Here is a 19,258-nt window from a genome sequence, read left to right as displayed (position 1 = left end):
AATCCACATTTTGCAGATGAGAGAAGTGAGGCACAGAGAAGGGAAATCAATCAATTGTATCTATTGAGCGCTTACTGTGTGCAGAGCACTGTACTAAGCACTTGGGAAGTACAAGTTATCAACATATAGAGCCGGTCCCTACCCAACAGTGGGCTCACAGTCTAGAAATGATTTGCCCAAGGTCACACAGCAGGTATGTGGAGGAGCTGGGATTAGAGCTCAGATCTTCTGACTCCCAGGCTGTGCTCTTTCCACTAGGCCATGCTGCTTCTTTCCCCTCCATCCCCCCACTCCATCTCCTGTCTAACCCACAAAACTAGGGGCCTCATGCTTAATATTAATAATAATAATCACTGGGGTATTTAAGTGCTTACTATATACCAAACACTGTGCTAAGTGCTCTGGTAGGCAGGGGACAATCTGAACAGACAGTCCGTGTCCCACCTGGGTCTCACAATGTAATGGGGAGCGATTAGAGGTATTGAATCTCCATTTAACAGATGGAAGAAACTGTGGCTCAGAGATTTTAAGTGACTTGCCCAAGGTCACACAGCAGGTGAGTGGCAGAGATGGGATTGGAACTCAGGTTTCCAGCCTCTCAGTCCTGTGCCCTCTCTGTTGGGTCAAACTGTGGTTCACTCTTTGGTCCCGAAGTGCCAATTTATCTGAAGCCCTGGACTGGGGAGGGAAGAAGAGAGGGGAGGCAGAGAGGGGGAGGGGGAGAGGGAGAACAAGTATAAATCTCTCTGTGTGGCCCGGGCAAGTCTTGGCTGCCAGGAACTGTGGACCAGAGGAGGAAATACGAGGGACCTTCTGGAATGTGAGTCCAGCCAGGCTTGGGGGATCAATCTCAGTTTTGGAGGGAGTCAGTCATCTTGATCTCCCCTCCCCTTTTCCCCCCGAGCTGGCTCTGCCCAGGACCCACCCTCTGCCCCATCTAGCGCAGGACGCGTCGGGTCCGCAGGGACGTGGGGGTGGCGGGTGATGAGGAGATGACGCTAATGGCCCCGCATAGAGGCGGGCATGATGTCAGCTCGCAGGCCCACGCTTCCGGGCACTCTAGAACTGGGGGCCGCCCCTGCCCTCTAGGCACTCTGTAGCTGATGCTCACTTGGCTTTGAGTTGGCGCCTCGACCCCCCAGGCAGGCCTGGATGCTGGGCATCCCGGGTGAGGGCTCCCCTCAAATTGGGGCTGGACTTGTGAGGGGCGGAGGGTGGCCACAGGCCAAGCTACCCCCACTTTGTTCCTCCCACACGGGCGTCTCACTGGCCACCAGCGTAACGGAAGCAAGCCAGGGCTCTGGCCCAAAGGGCAGCCAGCTCCCGAGCCCTGGAGTGAGGGCACTCTCCTCTGAGTGACCCCTGAAACCTCTCTGTGGTTCCTCTCTGTGGGTCCTCGCTCTCTTGGAGCAGGCTGGGCCTGAGAAAGATAAAAATAATAATAATAGGGAAGGAGCGTAGCATAGTGGACAAAGCACAGACCTGGGAGACAGAAGGTCATATGTTCTAATTCTAGCTCTGCCACTTGTCTGCTTGGTGACTTTGGGCAATGTACTTCACTTCTCTGTGCCTCAGTTACTTTATCTGAAAAATGGGGATTGAGACTGTGAGCCCCATATGGGACAGGGACTGTGTCCAACCGAATTTAGTTTCTGACACATAGTAAGTGCTTAAAAATACCAAAATAATAATAACAATAATTACTATTATTATTAATAATGATGTCTGTTAAGTACTTTCTATATGCCCAGAATTGCACTAAGATCTAGGACTCCCTTTACCCCTCAAAGCCTTATTAAAGGCACACCTCCTCCAAGAGGCCTTCCCTAAGCCCTCCTTTTCTCTTCTCCTGCTCCCTTCTTCATCACCCTGACTAGCTCCCTTTATTCATCCCCCCTCCCAGCTCCCCAGGACTTATGTACCTATCTGTAATTTATTTATTTACATTAATATTTGTATCTCCCCTAGACTGTAAGTTCACTGTGGGCAGTGAATGTCTCTGTCATATTGTTCTACTGTACTCTCCCAAGCGCTTAATACAGTGCTCTGCACACAGTAAGTGCTCAATAAATAAGACTGATGGAAGGGGATGAAGGGGCAGATGCACCACTGAACACAATGGGGAGTAAGTTTCCTTTTGGACTCCTAGTGTCTAGTTCAATCAATTGTATTTGAGCACTTACTGTGTGCAGAGCATTGTACTAAGCGCTTGGAAGAGTAAAATATAACTGAATTATTAGACGTGTTTCCTGCCCATAATGAGCTTACAGTATAGAAGGGGAGACAGGCATTAAAATAATGGATGTGGACATAAGTGCTGTAGGGTTGAGGGCGGGATGAATAAAGGGTCTGAATCCAAGTGCAAGTTCAAATAGTGGAAGATGCACAGAAAGAGGAAATGGTTTAAACTACAGGGTATTTAGGTTGGATGTATTTAGGTATTATGTAGTAGGTATTAGGTATTTAGGTTAGATGTAAGATAGAACCTGCCAACTTCCTTGACTCTGAAATCAGTGAGCGAGGGAGATATCACCTCCTCTGAAGGAGGAGAGTCTCATCCGTTTGGGAAGGGCAGATTTGCTAGGATCAGGGGGATGGATGAGATGACTTCTTGCTTCCTTCCAGGGTGAGGGTTTTGTGAGCAAGATTTTCCTCCCAGAGTACCTAGAGGTAAATGATGGACACACACTTATTCAGGCCTTTCCACCCAGTATCTGACCAAGTGCTTAGAAGAGTGAAGCTAAAGGAGGAATAGGGGAGTTACTGGAATCTCCTCAGGCCCCCACCCACGTCTGGCCCAGACCCCTGGAATCTGACCCCTCTGAGTGCCGTGGGAAGGTTCAGCATAGGGTCTCCCACAGCTCCTTCATCTGTAAAATGGGGATTAATTACCCGTTCTCCCTTCCCCTAAGACAGTGAGCCCAGGACTATGTTGGAGTGGATTGTCTTATCTCTATCCCAGTGCTTTACCCTCTCAGGGTTGCACCTGGAGAGTTTCCAGCACTCTACCAGTCTCAACTACAGGAGGGAAAGTCAAGCAGAGGCATACCCATTCCATTCCTAGCTTGGGCAGTGGCTAGGGAGTGGAAGGCAATCGGCTCAAAATCAAACTCACCTGTGCTGGGCAGCAGCAGCATGGGAGAGAGTCGAGGGAGGAAACTCAAGTTGACTGCGCGGAATGAGATGGTTCCGCATTTTGTCCAAGAAAACTCTATGGATACACTACCAGAACGATTGCTGATAGAAGTGGGGCGTTCTGGGAGAGATGTGTCCGTGGCGTCGTTATGGGTCGGACACAACTCGACATCAACAACAACCCAACGCTTAGAACAGTGCTTGGCACATAATATATTACGGCCCATTGTACATTATCTACTGAAGTTAGGGCAGCTGCTTCTGTGGGTCATCCCCATCAATGACCTATGACATACTGCAGTGTGGCTCAGTGGAAAAGAGCCCAGGCTTTGGAGTCAGAGGTCATGGGTTCAAATCCTGGCTCCGCCAATTGTCAGCTCTGTGACCTTGGGCAAGTCACTTAACTTCTCTGGGCCTCAGTTGCCTCATCTGTAAAATGGGGATGAAGACTGTGAGCCCTCCCGTGGGACAACCTGATCACCTTGTAACTTCCCCAGCGCTTAGAACAGTGCTTTGCACATAGTAAGCGCTTAATAAATGCCAGTATTATTATTACCCAGCCCCGCTTAGTCCCTCGGCCAAGGACAGAGCCGTGAGCTGCGGGTTGGTCTCCCCCCAGACACGTAAGCTCATTGCGGCCAGGGAATGTGACTTTTTATTGTTCTGTTGTACTCTTCCAAGTGCTTAATGCAGTGCTTTGCACACGGTAAGTGCTCGATAAACACAATTGAATGAATGATGATCCTGGCCTTCAGGCGGTGAGCTGAGATGTGTTGGGCAAAAGGTAGCTTGAACCTCCCAATGTAGGCGGTGTTGAGGGTGGGGAGGAGCTGCCCTGGAAGGAGGGGAAAGAGAAGAACTCAGGGCAGAGACTTAGAATAGCAAACGCAGTAGCCATCCCCTCATTTAGGGAGTGGTTCCCCCTGAAACAAGAACTCTGGGTCACCAGGGTGACAGTCCTCTCAGTCTGGCCTTCCAGGACCAAGGTAGACTCCTTGACTCAACTGAGCAGTTCTTTTATTTTTTTAATGGTATTTGTTATGTGCTTACTGTGTGCCAGGCACTGTTCTAAGAGCTGGGGTAGATACAAGCTAATCCTGGTGGATGCAGTTCCTGACGTTCATTTATTTATTCATTCAATCATATTTATTGAGCACTTACTGTGTGCAGAGCACTGCACTAGGGGCTTGGGAGAGTACAACAAGAATACATTCTTGTATTCTTGGGAGAATACAACAAGAGACAGACACATTCACCACAATGAATTTATAGTCTTGGCAGGGAGTAGGGGGAGGCAGACATTAATATAAATTAATAAATAAAATGACAGGTATGTACATACGTGCTGTGGGGCTGGGGGGGAAGAACAAAGAGAGCAAGTTAGGGCAGCGCAGAAGGGAGTGGGAGAAGAGGAAAGGGGGGCTCAGAGTCTTAATCCCCATTTTACGGATGATGCCTAGAGAAGTGAAGTGACTTGCCCAAGGTCACCCAGAAGATACATGGTGGAGTCGTAACTATAACCTAGGTCCTTCCGACTCCCAGGCCTGAGCTCTGGCCTCTCCTCATCTAGACTGCAAGCTTGCTGTGGGAAGGGAATGTGTCTGTTATATTGTTCTATTGTACTCTCCCCAGCACTTAGTAAAGTGCCCTGCACACAGTAAGCGCTCAATAAATATGATTGACCGTCTGACTCTAGGCTTCTGGCTGCTTGCAGAGTCTGGCTGCAGCTGCGGCTAGAGGGTTGGGAGCCCCTCCCGGCGCTTCCCCACCAGGAAGCCTTGATGAGTGGAAAGGAACCTGGAAAACATGGGGGGTGGGGGAGAGGGACCCTTCCCTCCCTCCCTGGGTTTTGTGACGATGCTGGCAGAAGAGACGAACAGAGAAATACCTGGGAAGAGGCCGGACTGTCCAATTTGGCTGTGGTTAGTGGCCAGGGGCTCTGTCTTCGTGCCAGCGAGAGGCAGGGAGGAGGTGGAGCGTTGGAGTCAACCAGCGAGAGGCGGGTGTCAGAGCAGCTGCCTCCATCTCTGCTGCCCCAGAGAAAACTCAAATCAGAGTGGGATGGGCGGGATCAGGAACTTCCAGCCAAGCCAAAGTCTTGTAGAGACATGGATCCCATTGTTGCTCAGCCTTCCATATGGCCTCTGACTGGGGGCCAGGAGGAAAGAAGGGGAAATTCCCCTATTGCCCCGTCTTTTGGTTCCCATGGCCGAGAAGCAGCATGGCCTAGAATAAAGAACATGGGCCTGGGGGTCGGAGGATCTGGGTTCTAATCCTGGCTCTGCCAAATGTCTGCTGTGTGACCTTGGGCAAGTCACTTCACTTCTCTGGGCCTCAGTTACCTCATCTGTAAAATGAGGCTTGAGGTTGTGAGCCCCCTGTGGGACAGGAACTGTGTGCAACCCGATTTTCTTGTATGCACCCCAGCACTTAGATCAGTGCCTGGCACATAGTAAGCGCTTAACAAATACCATGATTATTATTATTATTAGAGTGGTGTTTGACTCGTAGTAAGTGCTTAACGAATCAGCATTTGAGAAGCAGCTTGGCCTACTGCAAAGGGCATGGGTCTGGAAGTTAGAGGATCTAGGTTCTAATCCCAGCTCTGCTACTTGTCTGCTGTGTGACCTTCACTTCACTTTTCTATGCCTTAGTTCCCTCATCAGCAAAACGGGGATTAAGACTGTGAACCGTAAATGGGACAGGTACCGTGTCCAACCCCATTAACATATATCTACCCCAGCGCTTAGTACAGTGCATGGCAACTGTTAAGTGTTAAGTGATTAACAGATACTATTAAAAAAACATGAAACAAGTGCCATTTTGAAAAATGGTTTATGAGGCTGGTGAGCTGCTGAAAGGATCTGTAGGCTGGTAGATTCTTGGTCCTTATCTATAAGGGCATTTGTTGTCACTCCCAGGAGGGTAATGGGAACCAGGGTGTGGAGACAAACAGATGCCTGAAAGCTTATCAATCAAGCAATCAATCAATCACATCTATTGAGCGCTTACTCTGCTGAAAGCACATATTAAGCATTTAGGTCAGGGCTGAGTCCAGGGATTAGGTCAGGGGTGAGTACTTCCAGCGCTTAGAACAGTGCTAAAATAAATAAAATTTATTTATTTATTTTACTTGTACATATCTATTCTATTTATTTTATTTTGTTAGTTATGTTTGGTTTTGTTCTCTGTCTCCCCCTTTTAGACTGTGAGCCCACTGTTGGGTAGGGACTGCCTCTATATGTTGCCAACTTGTACTTCCCAAGCGCTTAGTACAGTGCTCTGCACACAGTAAGCGCTCAATAAATACAATTGATGGATTTGATTGCTTGGCACATAGCAAGCGCTTAACAAATGCCATCATTATTATTATTACTCTGTTTAGTTCAGTGCTGTGCCCATAGTAAGAGCTCAATACATTGACTTATTGATTGCTAACGACCATCAGTGGAACTTTCATTAAAATCGCTAATGGCCCACTTTCCAGTTTCTTTTTGGCTCACAGCCTGTGGGCTTGCGCTAATCCACAGGGCTGTTTTAAGTCATCACTGTTTAGTTTGTGTTCGCTCCACCCCCGCTTCTGTTTTTTCACCTGCTTCCCACTTGTGGACCAGAGGCCAGGATGCAGCCTCTGTGGGTTGGGAGGGAAGTTGAAAAGGTCCCTTCTAAGAGGGGCAGGGTCTTTGTCCTCTGTCATCATCTGTCTGAGCTCAGCTAGCCCATTTCACATGTCGACTCATAATAATGATGATAATGATAATAACGGTATTTGTTAAGCACTTACTATGTGTCAGAAGCTTTTCCTGACTAAGCCCTCCTCTCCTCTTCTCCCACTTCCTTCATTCAGCGTGGCTCAGTGGAAAGAGCACGGGCTTTGGAGTCAGAGGTCATGGGTTCAAATCCCGGATCCGCCAACTGTCAGGGGTGTGACTTTGGGCAAATCACTTCACTTCTCTGTGCCTCAGCTACCTCATCTGTAAAATGGGGATTAAAACTGGGAGTCCCCCGTGGGACAACCTGATCACCTTGTAACCTCCCCAGCGCTTAGAACAGTGCTTTGAGCATAGTAAGTTCTTAACAAATTTCTAGACTGTGAGCCCGCTGTTGGGTACGGACCCTCTCTTGACCCCACCTCACCTTCTAGTTATCGTCCCATATCCATATCCCTCCTACCATTCCTTTCCAAACTCCTTGAACGAGTTGTCTACACGCGCTGCCTAGAATTCCTCAACAACAACTCTCTCCTCGACCCCCTCCAGTCTGGCTTCCGTCCCCTTCATTCCACGGAAACTGCGCTCTCAAAGGTCACCAATGACCTCCTGCTTGCCAAATCCAACGGCTCCTACTCTGTCCTAATCCTCCTCGACCTCTCAGCTGCCTTTGACACTGTGGACCACCCCCTTCTCCTCAACACGTTATCTGACCTTGGCTTCACAGACTCCGTCCTCTCCTGGTTCTCCTCTTATCTCTCCGGTCGTTCTTTCTCAGTCTCTTTTGCAGGCTCCTCCTCCCCCTCCCATCCTCTTACTGTGGGGGTTCCCCAAGGTTCAGTGCTTGGTCCCCTTCTGTTCTCAATCTACACTCACTCCCTTGGTGACCTCATTCGCTCCCACGGCTTCAACTATCATCTCTACGCTGATGACACCCAGATCTACATCTCTGCCCCTGCTCTCTCCCCCTCCCTCCAGGCTCGCATCTCCTCCTGCCTTCAGGACATCTCCATCTGGATGTCCGCCCGCCACCTAAAGCTCAACATGTCGAAGACTGAGCTCCTTGTCTTCCCTCCCAAACCTTGTCCTCTCCCTGACTTTCCCATCTCTGTTGACGGCACTACCATCCTTCCCGTCTCACAAGCCCGCAACCTTGGTGTCATCCTCGACTCCGCTCTCTCATTCACCCCTCACATCCAAGCCGTCACCAAAACCTGCCGGTCTCAGCTCCGCAACATTGCCAAGATCCGCCCTTTCCTCTCCATCCAAACCGCTACCCTGCTCATTCAAGCTCTCATCCTATCCCGTCTGGACTACTGCACTAGCCTTCTCTCTGATCTCCCATCCTCGTGTCTCTCTCCACTTCAATCCATACTTCATGCTGCTGCCCGGATTATCTTTGTCCAGAAACGCTCTGGACATATTACTCCCCTCCTCAAAAAACTTCAATGGCTACCGATCAATCTGCGCATCAAGCAGAAACTCCTCACCCTGGGCTTCAAGGCTGTCCATCACCTCGCCCCCTCCTACCTCACCTCCCTTCTCTCCTTCTACTGCCCAGCCCGCACCCTCCGCTCCTCCACCGCTAATCTCCTCACTGTACCTCGCTCTCGCCTGTCCCGCCATCGACCCCCGGCCCACGTCATCCCCCGGGCCTGGAATGCCCTCCCTCTGCCCATCCGCCAAGCTAGCTCTCTCCCTCCCTTCAAGGCCCTGCTGAGAGCTCACCTCCTCCAGGAGGCCTTCCCAGACTGAGCCCCTTCTTTCCTCTCCCCCTCGTCCCCCTCTCCATCCCCCCGTCTTACCTCCTTCCCTTCCCCACAGCACCTGTATATATGTATATATGGTTGTACATATTTATTACTCTATTTATTTATTTATTTATTTTACTTGTACAATTCTATCCTACTTATTTTATTTTGTTGGTATGTTTGGTTCTGTTCTCTGTCTCCCCCTTTTAGACTGTGAGCCCACTGTTGGGTAGGGACTGTCTCTATGTGATGCCAATTTGTACTTCCCAAGCGCTTAGTACAGTGCTCTGCACATAGTAAGCGCTCAATAAATACGATTGATTGATTGATTGATCTCTATATGTTGCCAACTTGTACTTCCCAAGCGCTTAGTACAGTGCTCTGCACACAGTAAGCACTCAATAAATACTATGGATTGAATGAATGAAAACCGCTGTTTTTAAGCACTGGTGTCAAGAAACAATGTGCCCGTGTGGATAGAGCATGGGCCTGGGAGTCCAAAAGACCAGGGTTCTAATCCTGCTTCCACCACTTGTCTGCTGCATGACCTTAAGCGCTTCCTCTATACCAAGCGCTGGGGTGGATACAAGCTCATCAGGTTGGATGCAGTCCATGGCCCATGTAGGGCTCACAGTCTTAATCCCCTTTTTCCAGATGAGATAACTGAGGCCCAGAGAAGTGAAGTGACTTGCCCAAAGTCACACAGCAGAGAAGTGGCGGAGCAGGGATTAGAACCCAGGTCCTTCTGACTCCCAGGCCTGGGCTCTATCCACTAGGCCATGCTGCTTTCATTCATTCATTGTTGTATTTATTGAGCACTTACTTTGTGCAAAGCACTCACTGTACTAAGCACTTGGGAGAGTACAATATCACAACAAACAGACACATTCCTGCCCACAATGATCTCACAGTCTAGAGGGGGAGACAGACATGAATATAAATAAATAAATTACAGATATATACATATGTGCTGCGGGAATGGAAGGGAGGATGAATGAAGGAGAAAGGAATAGTAGCGCAGAAGGGAGTAGGAGAAGAGAGGAGGGCTTAGTTGGGGAAGGCTTCTTGGAGGAGATAGGCTTCTCACACTTGCACTTGCTTGGTGGACTATGGTTTGGGGGAGAAAAAACCAGTGGCTTGGGTGCTGCTAAGGATCCCAACAGAGGGGGTGGGGGGGAGGGTGTGTGTGTGTGTGTTGGGGGGGGTGCTTCAGTTCAGCCCTGCTTGGGGTGGAAAGGCCCCCATGAAGAGGCACACAAAGTGAAGGGTTCAATCTGAGGGCTTTTCCTGCTCAGCCCCTTCAGTGAGACTTCTCACACTTCTCACTTCCAAGTTCTCCACCTGCCACAGGCTCCCCTGTTAGGGAGGGGCTCCCCTGTCAGGGAGGGGCACCCCTGGGTGAGGAAACAGAAAGCAGGAATTCAGCCTCAAGATCGGGTGACGGAGAAGCAGTGTGGCCGAGAGGAAAGAGCCCAGGGCTAAGAGTCAGAGGACCAGGGTTCTAATCCCGGCTCTACCCCCTGCCTGCCGTGTGATCTGGGGCAAGTCACTTCACTTCTTTGTGCCACAGCTTTCTTATCTGTAAGATAGGGATTCGATTCCTGTTCTCCCATTCAGACTTTGAGCCCTGTGTGGCACAGGGATTGTGTCCGTCCTAATTATCTTGTATCCACCCCAGGGCTTAGAACAGTGCGTAGCACATAGTAAAGCACTTAACAAATACCAAAAAACAAAACAAAACAGAAAACAAAATAGGACAGCTGGACAGAGGGGAGAGGAAGGGAGCTTGGTGTGGTCAGCTTACATCAGTGGTGGTCGTGGTTGTCTAAGACGCGAAGAGAAATCTGGGAGCCGTGAGCAAGTGAGGCGGAGAGGAAGAACCATCAGATCAGAGTGGCGGGAAAATGGAGAAGGTCCATCACATAATGGGTGGCTCAGCCATTGTGCTCACGTTGTTTTCGATCTGCTGGCAGGGATGAGGGAAAGGAGAGTTCCCTGGGTGATTGAATGTGAAATCTTCAGATAATAGCCGCCTAGAGGAGTTGGTAGAGCCCGCAGTCAACTGTGGAAAATGGGAAGCCACCTCTATCCATCAGCTGTCCTCACTGGCCACCCCGCTCCTCGGAAACCACGCCTACCCAGGCATGGCTGCCTTCTCTTAGCCTGGAGGAGCCAGAAAAACCAACAGGGAATCTGGACAGGCCGGGTATGGGCCAACTTCCTTTGCCACTGAACCAAGAACCTGGAAGTTTGGGATTTCTCGGGGGCTCCATGGGGCAGAGATATCTCTGGGGAAGCAGGGAAAAGTGGGCACCAGATGTAATCTACTGGCTCTACACCCCCAAAAGGAGGTCCAGTCTGCCCAAATGTGCCTGTTTTAGTTTCCCAGGGGCCAGGGACTTAGAGCTTGGCGGCTAGTTTAGCTATAGATGGAGCGGTGTGGTATTTGCAAGGCTATGTTATCAAGTTTACATCCCCCAACATGCTTCGATCCTCTAATGCTAATCTTCTCACTGTGCCTCCATCTTGTCTATCTTGCCTCCGACTCCTGGCCCACATCCTGCCTCTGGCCTGTAACGCTTTCCCTCCTCAAATTCGACAATTACTCTCCAAATTACTCTTCAAAACCTTATTGAGGGCACATCTCCTCCAAGAGGCCTTCTCTAAGCCCCCCTTTCTTCTCCCACTCCCTTCTGCGTTGCCCTGACTTGCTCCCTTTATAATAATAATAATAATACGATGGCATTTATTAAGCACTTACTATGTGCAAAGCACTGTACTAAGCGCTTTATTCATTCCCCCTCCCAGCCCCATAGCATTTATGTACATAACTGTAATTTATTTATTTCTATTAAAGTCTGTCTCCCCCGCCATCTAGCCTTTAAGCTCATTGTGGAGATGTGTCTGTTTATTGTTGTATTTTACTCTCCCAAGCACTTAGTACAGTGATCTGTACTCAGTAAGTACTTAAAAATATGCTTGAATGAGTGATATTGGAGTCAATTGAGGAATCTCCAGCTCTCACATTTGTTAGAACTGGAAGGCTCCCAACAGGACGTCTGTCCATAGAACTGTCCCATGTGGCCTTGGTGTCCCCCAGAGGCGGAACCACCTCAGGGAAGAGCCCAGAGGGTAATACATCAGTACTATTTATTGAGCACTTACTGCCTGCAGAGGACTGTTTGTAGTGCTTCAAAGAGCACAACACAGAAGAATGGCTAGACATGATTCCTCTCCTCAGGTTTTTCAGCCTACAAATATCTTTCAAGTAGCTTCTTCCTTTCTCTCCCCATCCTTTCACTCCTGTTTCCTTGGTGAGATCAGCCAAGACTCTGTTTTTGAGGGCAAAGCTAAGCTTTGGAGAGCCTGGGCGATCCACAGATGCAACCAACAATCAATCATCATTAGAAGCTCCTTGAGGGCAGGGGCCATGTCTACTATCATATTCCCCCAAGCGCTTAGTACAGTGCTCTGCAGCCAGGAAGGGCTCAGTAAATACTATCGATTATCCTCTGGGTGGTTTTCTGAGCCGATCTCAGCAATGGGGAAATGCTTGAGTCTCTTGGGATAGTTTTGGTTCCAAAAAATGCCCATGTGGAGAAACAGCACAGCCTAGTGGGAAGAGCATGGGCCCGGCTGTCAGAGGACCTGGGTTAAGCAACTCACCTGCTCAGTGACCCTGGACAAGTCACTTTAACTTCTCTGTACTTCAGTTCCCTCATCTGCAAAATGGGGATTCAATACCTGATCTCCCTCCCGCTTTTTTTTTAAAATGGTATTTGTCAACCATTTACTAAGTGCCAAACTCTGTACTAAGCACTGGGGTCCATACAAAGCTAATCAGTTTGGACTCAGTCCGTGTACTAGATGGGGCTCACAGTCTTCATCCCCATTTTACTTTGACTGGGAACCCCATTTGGGACCTGATCATTTAGAGAGGTAGCATGGTGTAGTGGCTAGAGCACGGGCCTGGGAGTTGGAGGGACGTGGCTTCTAATCCCGGCTCCACTTGTCTGCTGTGTGACCTTGGCAAGTCACTTCACTTCTTTGTTCCTCAGTTAAGTCATCTGTTAAATGGGGATTGAGGTTGTGAGCCCCAAATGGGCCAAGGGACTGTGTCCAACCCAATTTTCTTGTATCAATCCCGGTGCTGAGTACAGTGCCTGACACATAGTAAGCGCTTAACGAATACCATAATTATTATTATCTTGCATCTACCCCAGTACTTAATACAATGCTTGACACAGACTAAGCACTGAACAAATACCACAGGTATTACTAAAATTATTCGTCCTGAATTGAGAGCTGGAGAGGGGAAAGCCATCCAGCTGGGCCAATGGGAAACAGCACTAATGGCTTTGAGAAAGAGGACTCCAGGCTGCAAAGGTGCAGTTGACTTCTTGGGGCTGGAATGAGCCAGACAGAATAGGGAGAAGGGGCCAGTTTTGGCGGGGGAAACTCCTCTGCCTCTGGACTCTCCTCCTGCAGGTGGACAGTTGAAGGCTTCTTGGGGACAGGTATTATGTCAGTCAGCCAGTCAGTCATGTTTATTGAGCCCTCACTGTATGCAGAGCACTGTACTAAGCACTAGGGAGAGGACAATATAACAGACACATACCCTGCCCACAAACAGCTTACAGTCCAGAGTGCGGGACGGACATGTTTGGCTCTTTATACTCTGCCAATCACTTAATACAGGAAAGCAACGTGGCCTAGTGGAGAAAACATGGGCTGAGAGCTGGGAAAACTGAGTTCTAATCCCTGCTCTGCCACTTGCCAGCTGTGTGACCTCAGGTGTCATTTAATAATAATAATAATGATAGTATCTGTTAAATGCTTACTATGTGCCAAGCACTGTTCTAAGTGCTGAGGTAGATAAAGGTAATCAGGTTGTCCCACATGGGGCTCACAGTCTTAATCCCCATTTTACAGATGAGGTAACTGAGGCACTGAGAAGTTAAGTGACTTGCCCAAAGTCACACAGCTGGTAGGTGGCAGAGCTGGGATTAGAACCCACAACCTCTGACTCCCATGCCCCTGCTCCTTCCACTAACTTAACTTCTCAGTGTCCCAGTTTCCTCATCTGTAAAATGGGGATTAAATGACATGTTCTCCCTCCCACTTAGATTGAGTCTTCTGTGGGACAGAGTTGGTGTCCCATCTGATTATCGTGTGCTTGACGCATAGTAAGTGCAAAATAAATACCACAATTATTATTAGTATTACAGTGCTACTAACTCAGAAAGTGTTCAATGATAACATTGATGAATTGACTGAGGAAGGGGAGGGGTGTGGCACACACAACGGTGACCTCTTTGCTCATTTCCAGCATGCCCCTTGTTGGCTGAATTCCCTGCTCTGTGAGGGTGGAGGCCCGAAGGGAGATAACTGGGGGTCGGTGGCTTCCAGGAAAGAAAAGCATTAGAGGCTGCACGATGTGGGCAGGGATTGTCTCCATTTGTTGCTGAACTACTTTCCAGGCACTTAGTACAGTGCTCTGCACACAGTAAGTGCTCAATAAATGCGATCGAATGAATTTATTGAGTGTGGATCCCTGTACCAGGGTAATTGAGAAGCAGCATAGTGATTGAGAAGCAGTGTGGCTTTAGTGGATAGAGCACAGGCCTGGGAGTCAGAAGGACCCAGTTTCTAATCCCGGCTCTGCCACATGTCTGCTGTGAGACCTTGGGCAAGTCACTTCACTTCTCTGGGCCTCAGTTACCTCATCTGTAAAATGGGGATTAAGAGGGTGAGCCCCATGTGGGACAGGAACTGTGTCCAGACTAACTTGTATCTACTCCAGTGCTTAGAACAGTGCTTGGCACATAGTAAGCGCTTAACAAGTTCCATTATTATTATTATTGATAGAAGAAGGAGATACTTCAGAGTCACTCTGACCCAGAGGAATTGGGGATGCTAACAAACACTAAAGAAGAAAGAAGATCTGACCACTAATAATAGACCTGCTGTTCTGCCTGAAGCCTGCAAATAATGTGTAAATTGTGAGCCTCTTGCTTTCTAGATTGGGCCTTTCTACTTCCATTGAAAAGCTGGTTATCTGGACAGCTATCAGAACTGGGCCTCATTTGGATTACTGACAGGAAAATAGAGAGTTAGGGGAAAGCAAACAAAATGCATGGCTTAGCTGAAAGAGCACGGGCTTGGGAGTCAGACGCCATGGGTTCTAATACCGCCTCTGCCACTTGTCTGCTGAGTGACCTTGGATAAGCCACTTAACTTCTCTGCCTCAGTTATTCATCTGTAAAATGGGGATTAAGTGTGAGCCCCACGTGGGACAAGGTGATTACCTTGTATCTACCCAAGCGTTTAGAACAGTGCTTGGCACATAGTAAGCACTTAAAAAATGCCATTATTATTATTATTATTTTTAATAAAATGAGGCCCTGGCTGGTCTGAGAAAGTTGCATCCAGTGGTGTTCACTTTTCTGGGTCTAGGATTATCAAAACAGACCTCAGACCCAGGACATCAATCAGTCAACCAAACAATTGTATTTATTGGGCCCTTACCATGTGCAGAGCAAAGTAATAGCTAGCATCTTGGAAAGGTAGAACACAACAATCTAACAGACACATTCCCTGCCCACAGTGAGCTTACAGTCCAGGGGACAGCAGGGTAATTGTCTTTCATTCATTCAATCCATCATATTTATTGAGAGCTTACTGTGCACGTGCAGAGCTTTATGTTGAATCTCTCCCAGCTGGGGGCACGTCGTGCCCATGGGCATCGAGTAAATGCAGAAAGTGACCGAGCTGTGACCCCTGAGGAGGGGACGGCTTCACCCAGGCTGTTGCCCATTTCCTGTGGTGAGCCTGGAAAACAGGAAAGGAAGAGCAAGAGATGAAAGGATCTGATTCAGACATCAGAAAGGGCCCCCCTCCTCCTCTCCAACCGGCCCAGTGCCATCCCGCCTCCTCACCCCACTGCCTGAAGTCTTTTGGAGACAGAACATCTGCTGGATGTTCCTGGTCCCTTCTGGGGCTGCCCCTGGGGAAAAGCTCACTCCCTATGCCCTCTGCTTTGAGTTCAAAGTGCAAGGCTGCCACATTCCGCAGTTTGGCTCCCTGTAATTGTCTTGAACGGTAAGGAGGAAGAGGAGAAGAAGGAGAAAGAGGAGGAAGAGGAGGCAGCATTGGATTCCTGGCCCCAGAGAGACCTGTCTGTCTACATGACTGCCTTTGGACTTCCCAGTCTGATGCTCAGGGTTCCTGGCCAAACTCCAGACTGCCGCGATGCCTCCTTCCTCTAGACCGTAAGCTTGTTGTGAGTGGGAAACGGCAGCTGAGAAGCAGTGTGGCTAAATGGATAGAGCCTGGGCTGGGAGTCAGAAGGAGCTGGTTTCTAATCCCCATTCTGCCACTTGTCTGCTGGGTGACCTTGGGCAACTCACTTAATTTATCTTGGCCTCATTTACCTCATCTGTAAAATGGGAATGAAGACTGTGAGTCCCATCTGGGACATGGACTATGTCCAACCTGATTAGTTTGTATCTACTCCGGTGCTTAGTATAGTAAGTGCTTAACAAATACATTTAAAACAAACTAAAAAACTCTCTTACATTGTACTCTCCCAAGTGCTTAGGACAGTGCTCTGTACTCAGTAAGTATGATTGATTGATTGATTCATGAGCCCTAGGGAAGTGGCCCTGGCTTAGTGAATAGAGCCTGGGCCTAGGAGTCAGGAGCTGGGTTCTAATCCCGGCTCCGCCACTTGTCTTCTCTGTGACCTTAGGTGTCACTTCACTTCTCTGGGCCTCAGTTACGTCATCTGTAAAACGAGGATTAAGAGTGTGAGCCCCATATGGGACAGGGACTGTATCCAACCTGATTAACCTGTAGCTACCCCAGTGCTTAGTGCAGTGCTTGGCACATGGTAAGCACTTACCCAGCACCATAATGATGAGGGGGCTTTGGAGCTGGAGAAATGGACTCCACTGCCCTGGACGTTGAGTCAGAAGGGAAGCAGCATGGCACAGTAGATAGAGCACGGGCCTGGGAGCCAGAAGGTCATGGATTCTAATCTTGGCTCTGCCACTTGTCTGCTGTGTGGCCTTGGGCAAGTCACTTCATTTCTCTGTGCATCAGTTACAGCATCTGTAAAATGGGGAATGAGATTACGAGCCCCACGTGGACAGTCACTAATCCGATTTGCTTGTGTCCACTCCAGTGCTTAGTACAGTGCCTGGCATGATAGTAAGTGCTTAACAAATACCTTAATAATAATATTAATAGTAATAATAATAATAATTATTATCATTATTTTGTGGAGGGCAGGTAGCAGGGACCCCCCCTAGGCCCTCAGTGTGACTGGTCACAGTAAGCTGTCAGTAAATACAACTGAATGAATGAATGAAAGGCTTGCGCCTCTCCCTTGGGTCCAGAGGTTCTTTCCCTCTCTGACCAGATCTAGCATCTGCAGAGATTTAAAACAAGTCTCTGCCTGGTCCCTTAGGTGGAGAAACAACCCACTTTGAAGGGAGATTTTGCATTCACTTCTGTCGTGGTATTTGGAATCAGAGTGTACTCCTCAACCTGCCTGACTCAATGAAAGGAAGAGTAGGGTCACCATGAAAGTTTGCTAGAGTCAACTTGCAGCTGAAGCTTGGATTCCTCTGACAAGGAAGTAGTGTGGCCTGGAGGATAGAGCTCAGACCTAGGAGCGAGAAGGACCTAAGTTCTGATCCCGGCTCTGCCAATTGTTTGCTTTGTGACCTTGGGCAAGTCACTTCACTTCCCTGCACCTCGGTTTCCTCAACTGTAAAATGGGGTTACCTGTTCTCCCTCCTACTTAGACTGTGAGCCCCATGCAGGACAGGGACTGTGTTTGACCTAATGAACTTGTACCTACCCCTGTGTTTGATACATAGTAAATGCTTAACAAATACCATAAAAAAACAAAAAAACAAAAATGAAGCGGCCAATTCCAGGTTCCTTTTCTTGTGGTAAACACACTTGGGACAAGCTGTTGGAGAGGGAGCAATGTGATGTCAATGGGTAATTGCTTTGCTCTCTGGTTTGGAACCACAGTGAATTACTGGAAATTTCAAGAGTAAAAGTGTTAAAGGACCCTCCCTCCCTTCCCCTTTTCCTCCTTTCCCTAGTAACAGTGGAAAGAACAATGTTGGGAGTTGGAAGACCTGCCTTCCCCTTGCTCGAAAATGATGGGCCTGTAACTTAGCTTCTCTGGGCTTCAGTTTCCTCATCTGTAAAATGGGGATGATGACTATCCTCGCCCCTCCCTGTCTCACAGAGATGGAGGGAGGATAAAATGAGATCACTCAAGTGAAAGTCCTTTGGAAATAGTTGATGTGAAAGTGCTTTGGGTAAAGAAGAGTGTCATTCAAATCAAGATATCATTATTATTTCATTCACCAGGAAGAGTCCTGAAACATAAATCGCCTAACAAAAGATCATATCATTCACTGGGTTTCCAAAGAGCTTCCTGGAGACACCTGACTGACCTCTCCAGGTGCTAGGATTTGGATCAGGCCTGGCACGTTCAGTCTGTCCCCAAATCCTGTCGATTCTACCTTCACAGTGTCTCAGAATCCATCCCTTCTTCTCCAGCTCATTATGGGCAGGGAACAAGTCTGCTTATTCTGCTATATTGTACTCTCCCAAGTGCTTAGACAGTGCTCCGCACTAAGCGCACAATAAATACCATTGATTGATTCATCCAGACTGCTAGCACGCTGATCCAAGCACTTGTATCCTGCTTTGACTTCTGCGTCAGCCTCCTCACTGAACTCTGTGACTCCTGTCACTCCCGACTCTAGTCCATACTTCACTCTGCTCCCTGAATCATTTTTCAGAAAATCTGTTTGGTCCATGTCTCCCCACTCCTCAGAAACCTCCAATGGTTGCCCAGCCACCTCCATATCATGCAGAAACTCCTTATCATTGGCTTTAAAGCACTCAATTGCCTTGCCCCCTCCTAACTTACCTCCATGATTTCAATCTATCAATCAGTCAGTAGTATTAAGAGCACTGTATTAAGTGCTTGGGAGAATACAATATAACAGAATTGGTAGACATGGTCCCCGCCAACAGCGATATTTCCTACTGCAACTCGGTCCACCCTTTTTGCTCCTCTACTGCCAACTTAATGTATCTCAATATCGAATATCTCCCCCACCACCCTCACCCCTTGCCCTCATCCTTCCTCTGGCCTGGAACTCCCTACTGCTTCATATCCAGTAGACCACCACTCTCCCCACCTTCAAAGTCACCCTAAAACCATATCTCCTCCAAAAGACCTTCCCTAAGTCCTCAATTTCCCCTATGCACCTAGACTTTCACCCCGTAAGTACTTGATATTCACTTCACCCCCAGCCCTACAGCACTTTGGTACATATCCATTTCCCCTAACTCTAATATAATACCTGTATAATACCTCTAATATAATACTTTATAATACCTGTCTACCGCTTTAGACCATAAGCTCCTTGTGGGCAGGGATCGTGTCCATCAACTCTACTGTATTGGACTTCCCCAAGCACCAAATACAGTGCTGGGCACACAGTAAGCACTCAGTGAATCACTACTGACTGGATGATTGATGTTGGAAGTGGCCAGATTCTCCCCTGAGATACCAGCCGGAGCCTTCTCCCTCCTCCTTGGTTACAGCGCCTTCTGAGTTCATCC

At 48.5% G+C, this 19,258-nt stretch overlaps 1 protein-coding gene and 1 non-coding gene across 2 annotated transcripts in view; both read left to right on the top strand.

Moving 5' to 3' along the window:
* Positions 1-19,258, top strand: part of EMP2 (epithelial membrane protein 2) — a 39,215-nt gene that overhangs the window by 3,676 nt on the left and 16,281 nt on the right. The window lies entirely within an intron of this gene.
* Positions 2,969-3,106, top strand: LOC119942967. Its single transcript, XR_005455458.1, has one exon. It is a non-coding gene; the product is annotated as a small nucleolar RNA SNORA7 (small nucleolar RNA).

Source organism: Tachyglossus aculeatus, chromosome 21 (assembly GCF_015852505.1).
Source record: "Tachyglossus aculeatus isolate mTacAcu1 chromosome 21, mTacAcu1.pri, whole genome shotgun sequence".
In the NCBI taxonomy this organism is placed as follows: Eukaryota; Metazoa; Chordata; class Mammalia; order Monotremata; family Tachyglossidae; genus Tachyglossus; species Tachyglossus aculeatus.
The sequence above is the reverse complement of the archived record's forward strand: the minus strand, read 5'-3'. Positions and strand labels throughout refer to the sequence as shown.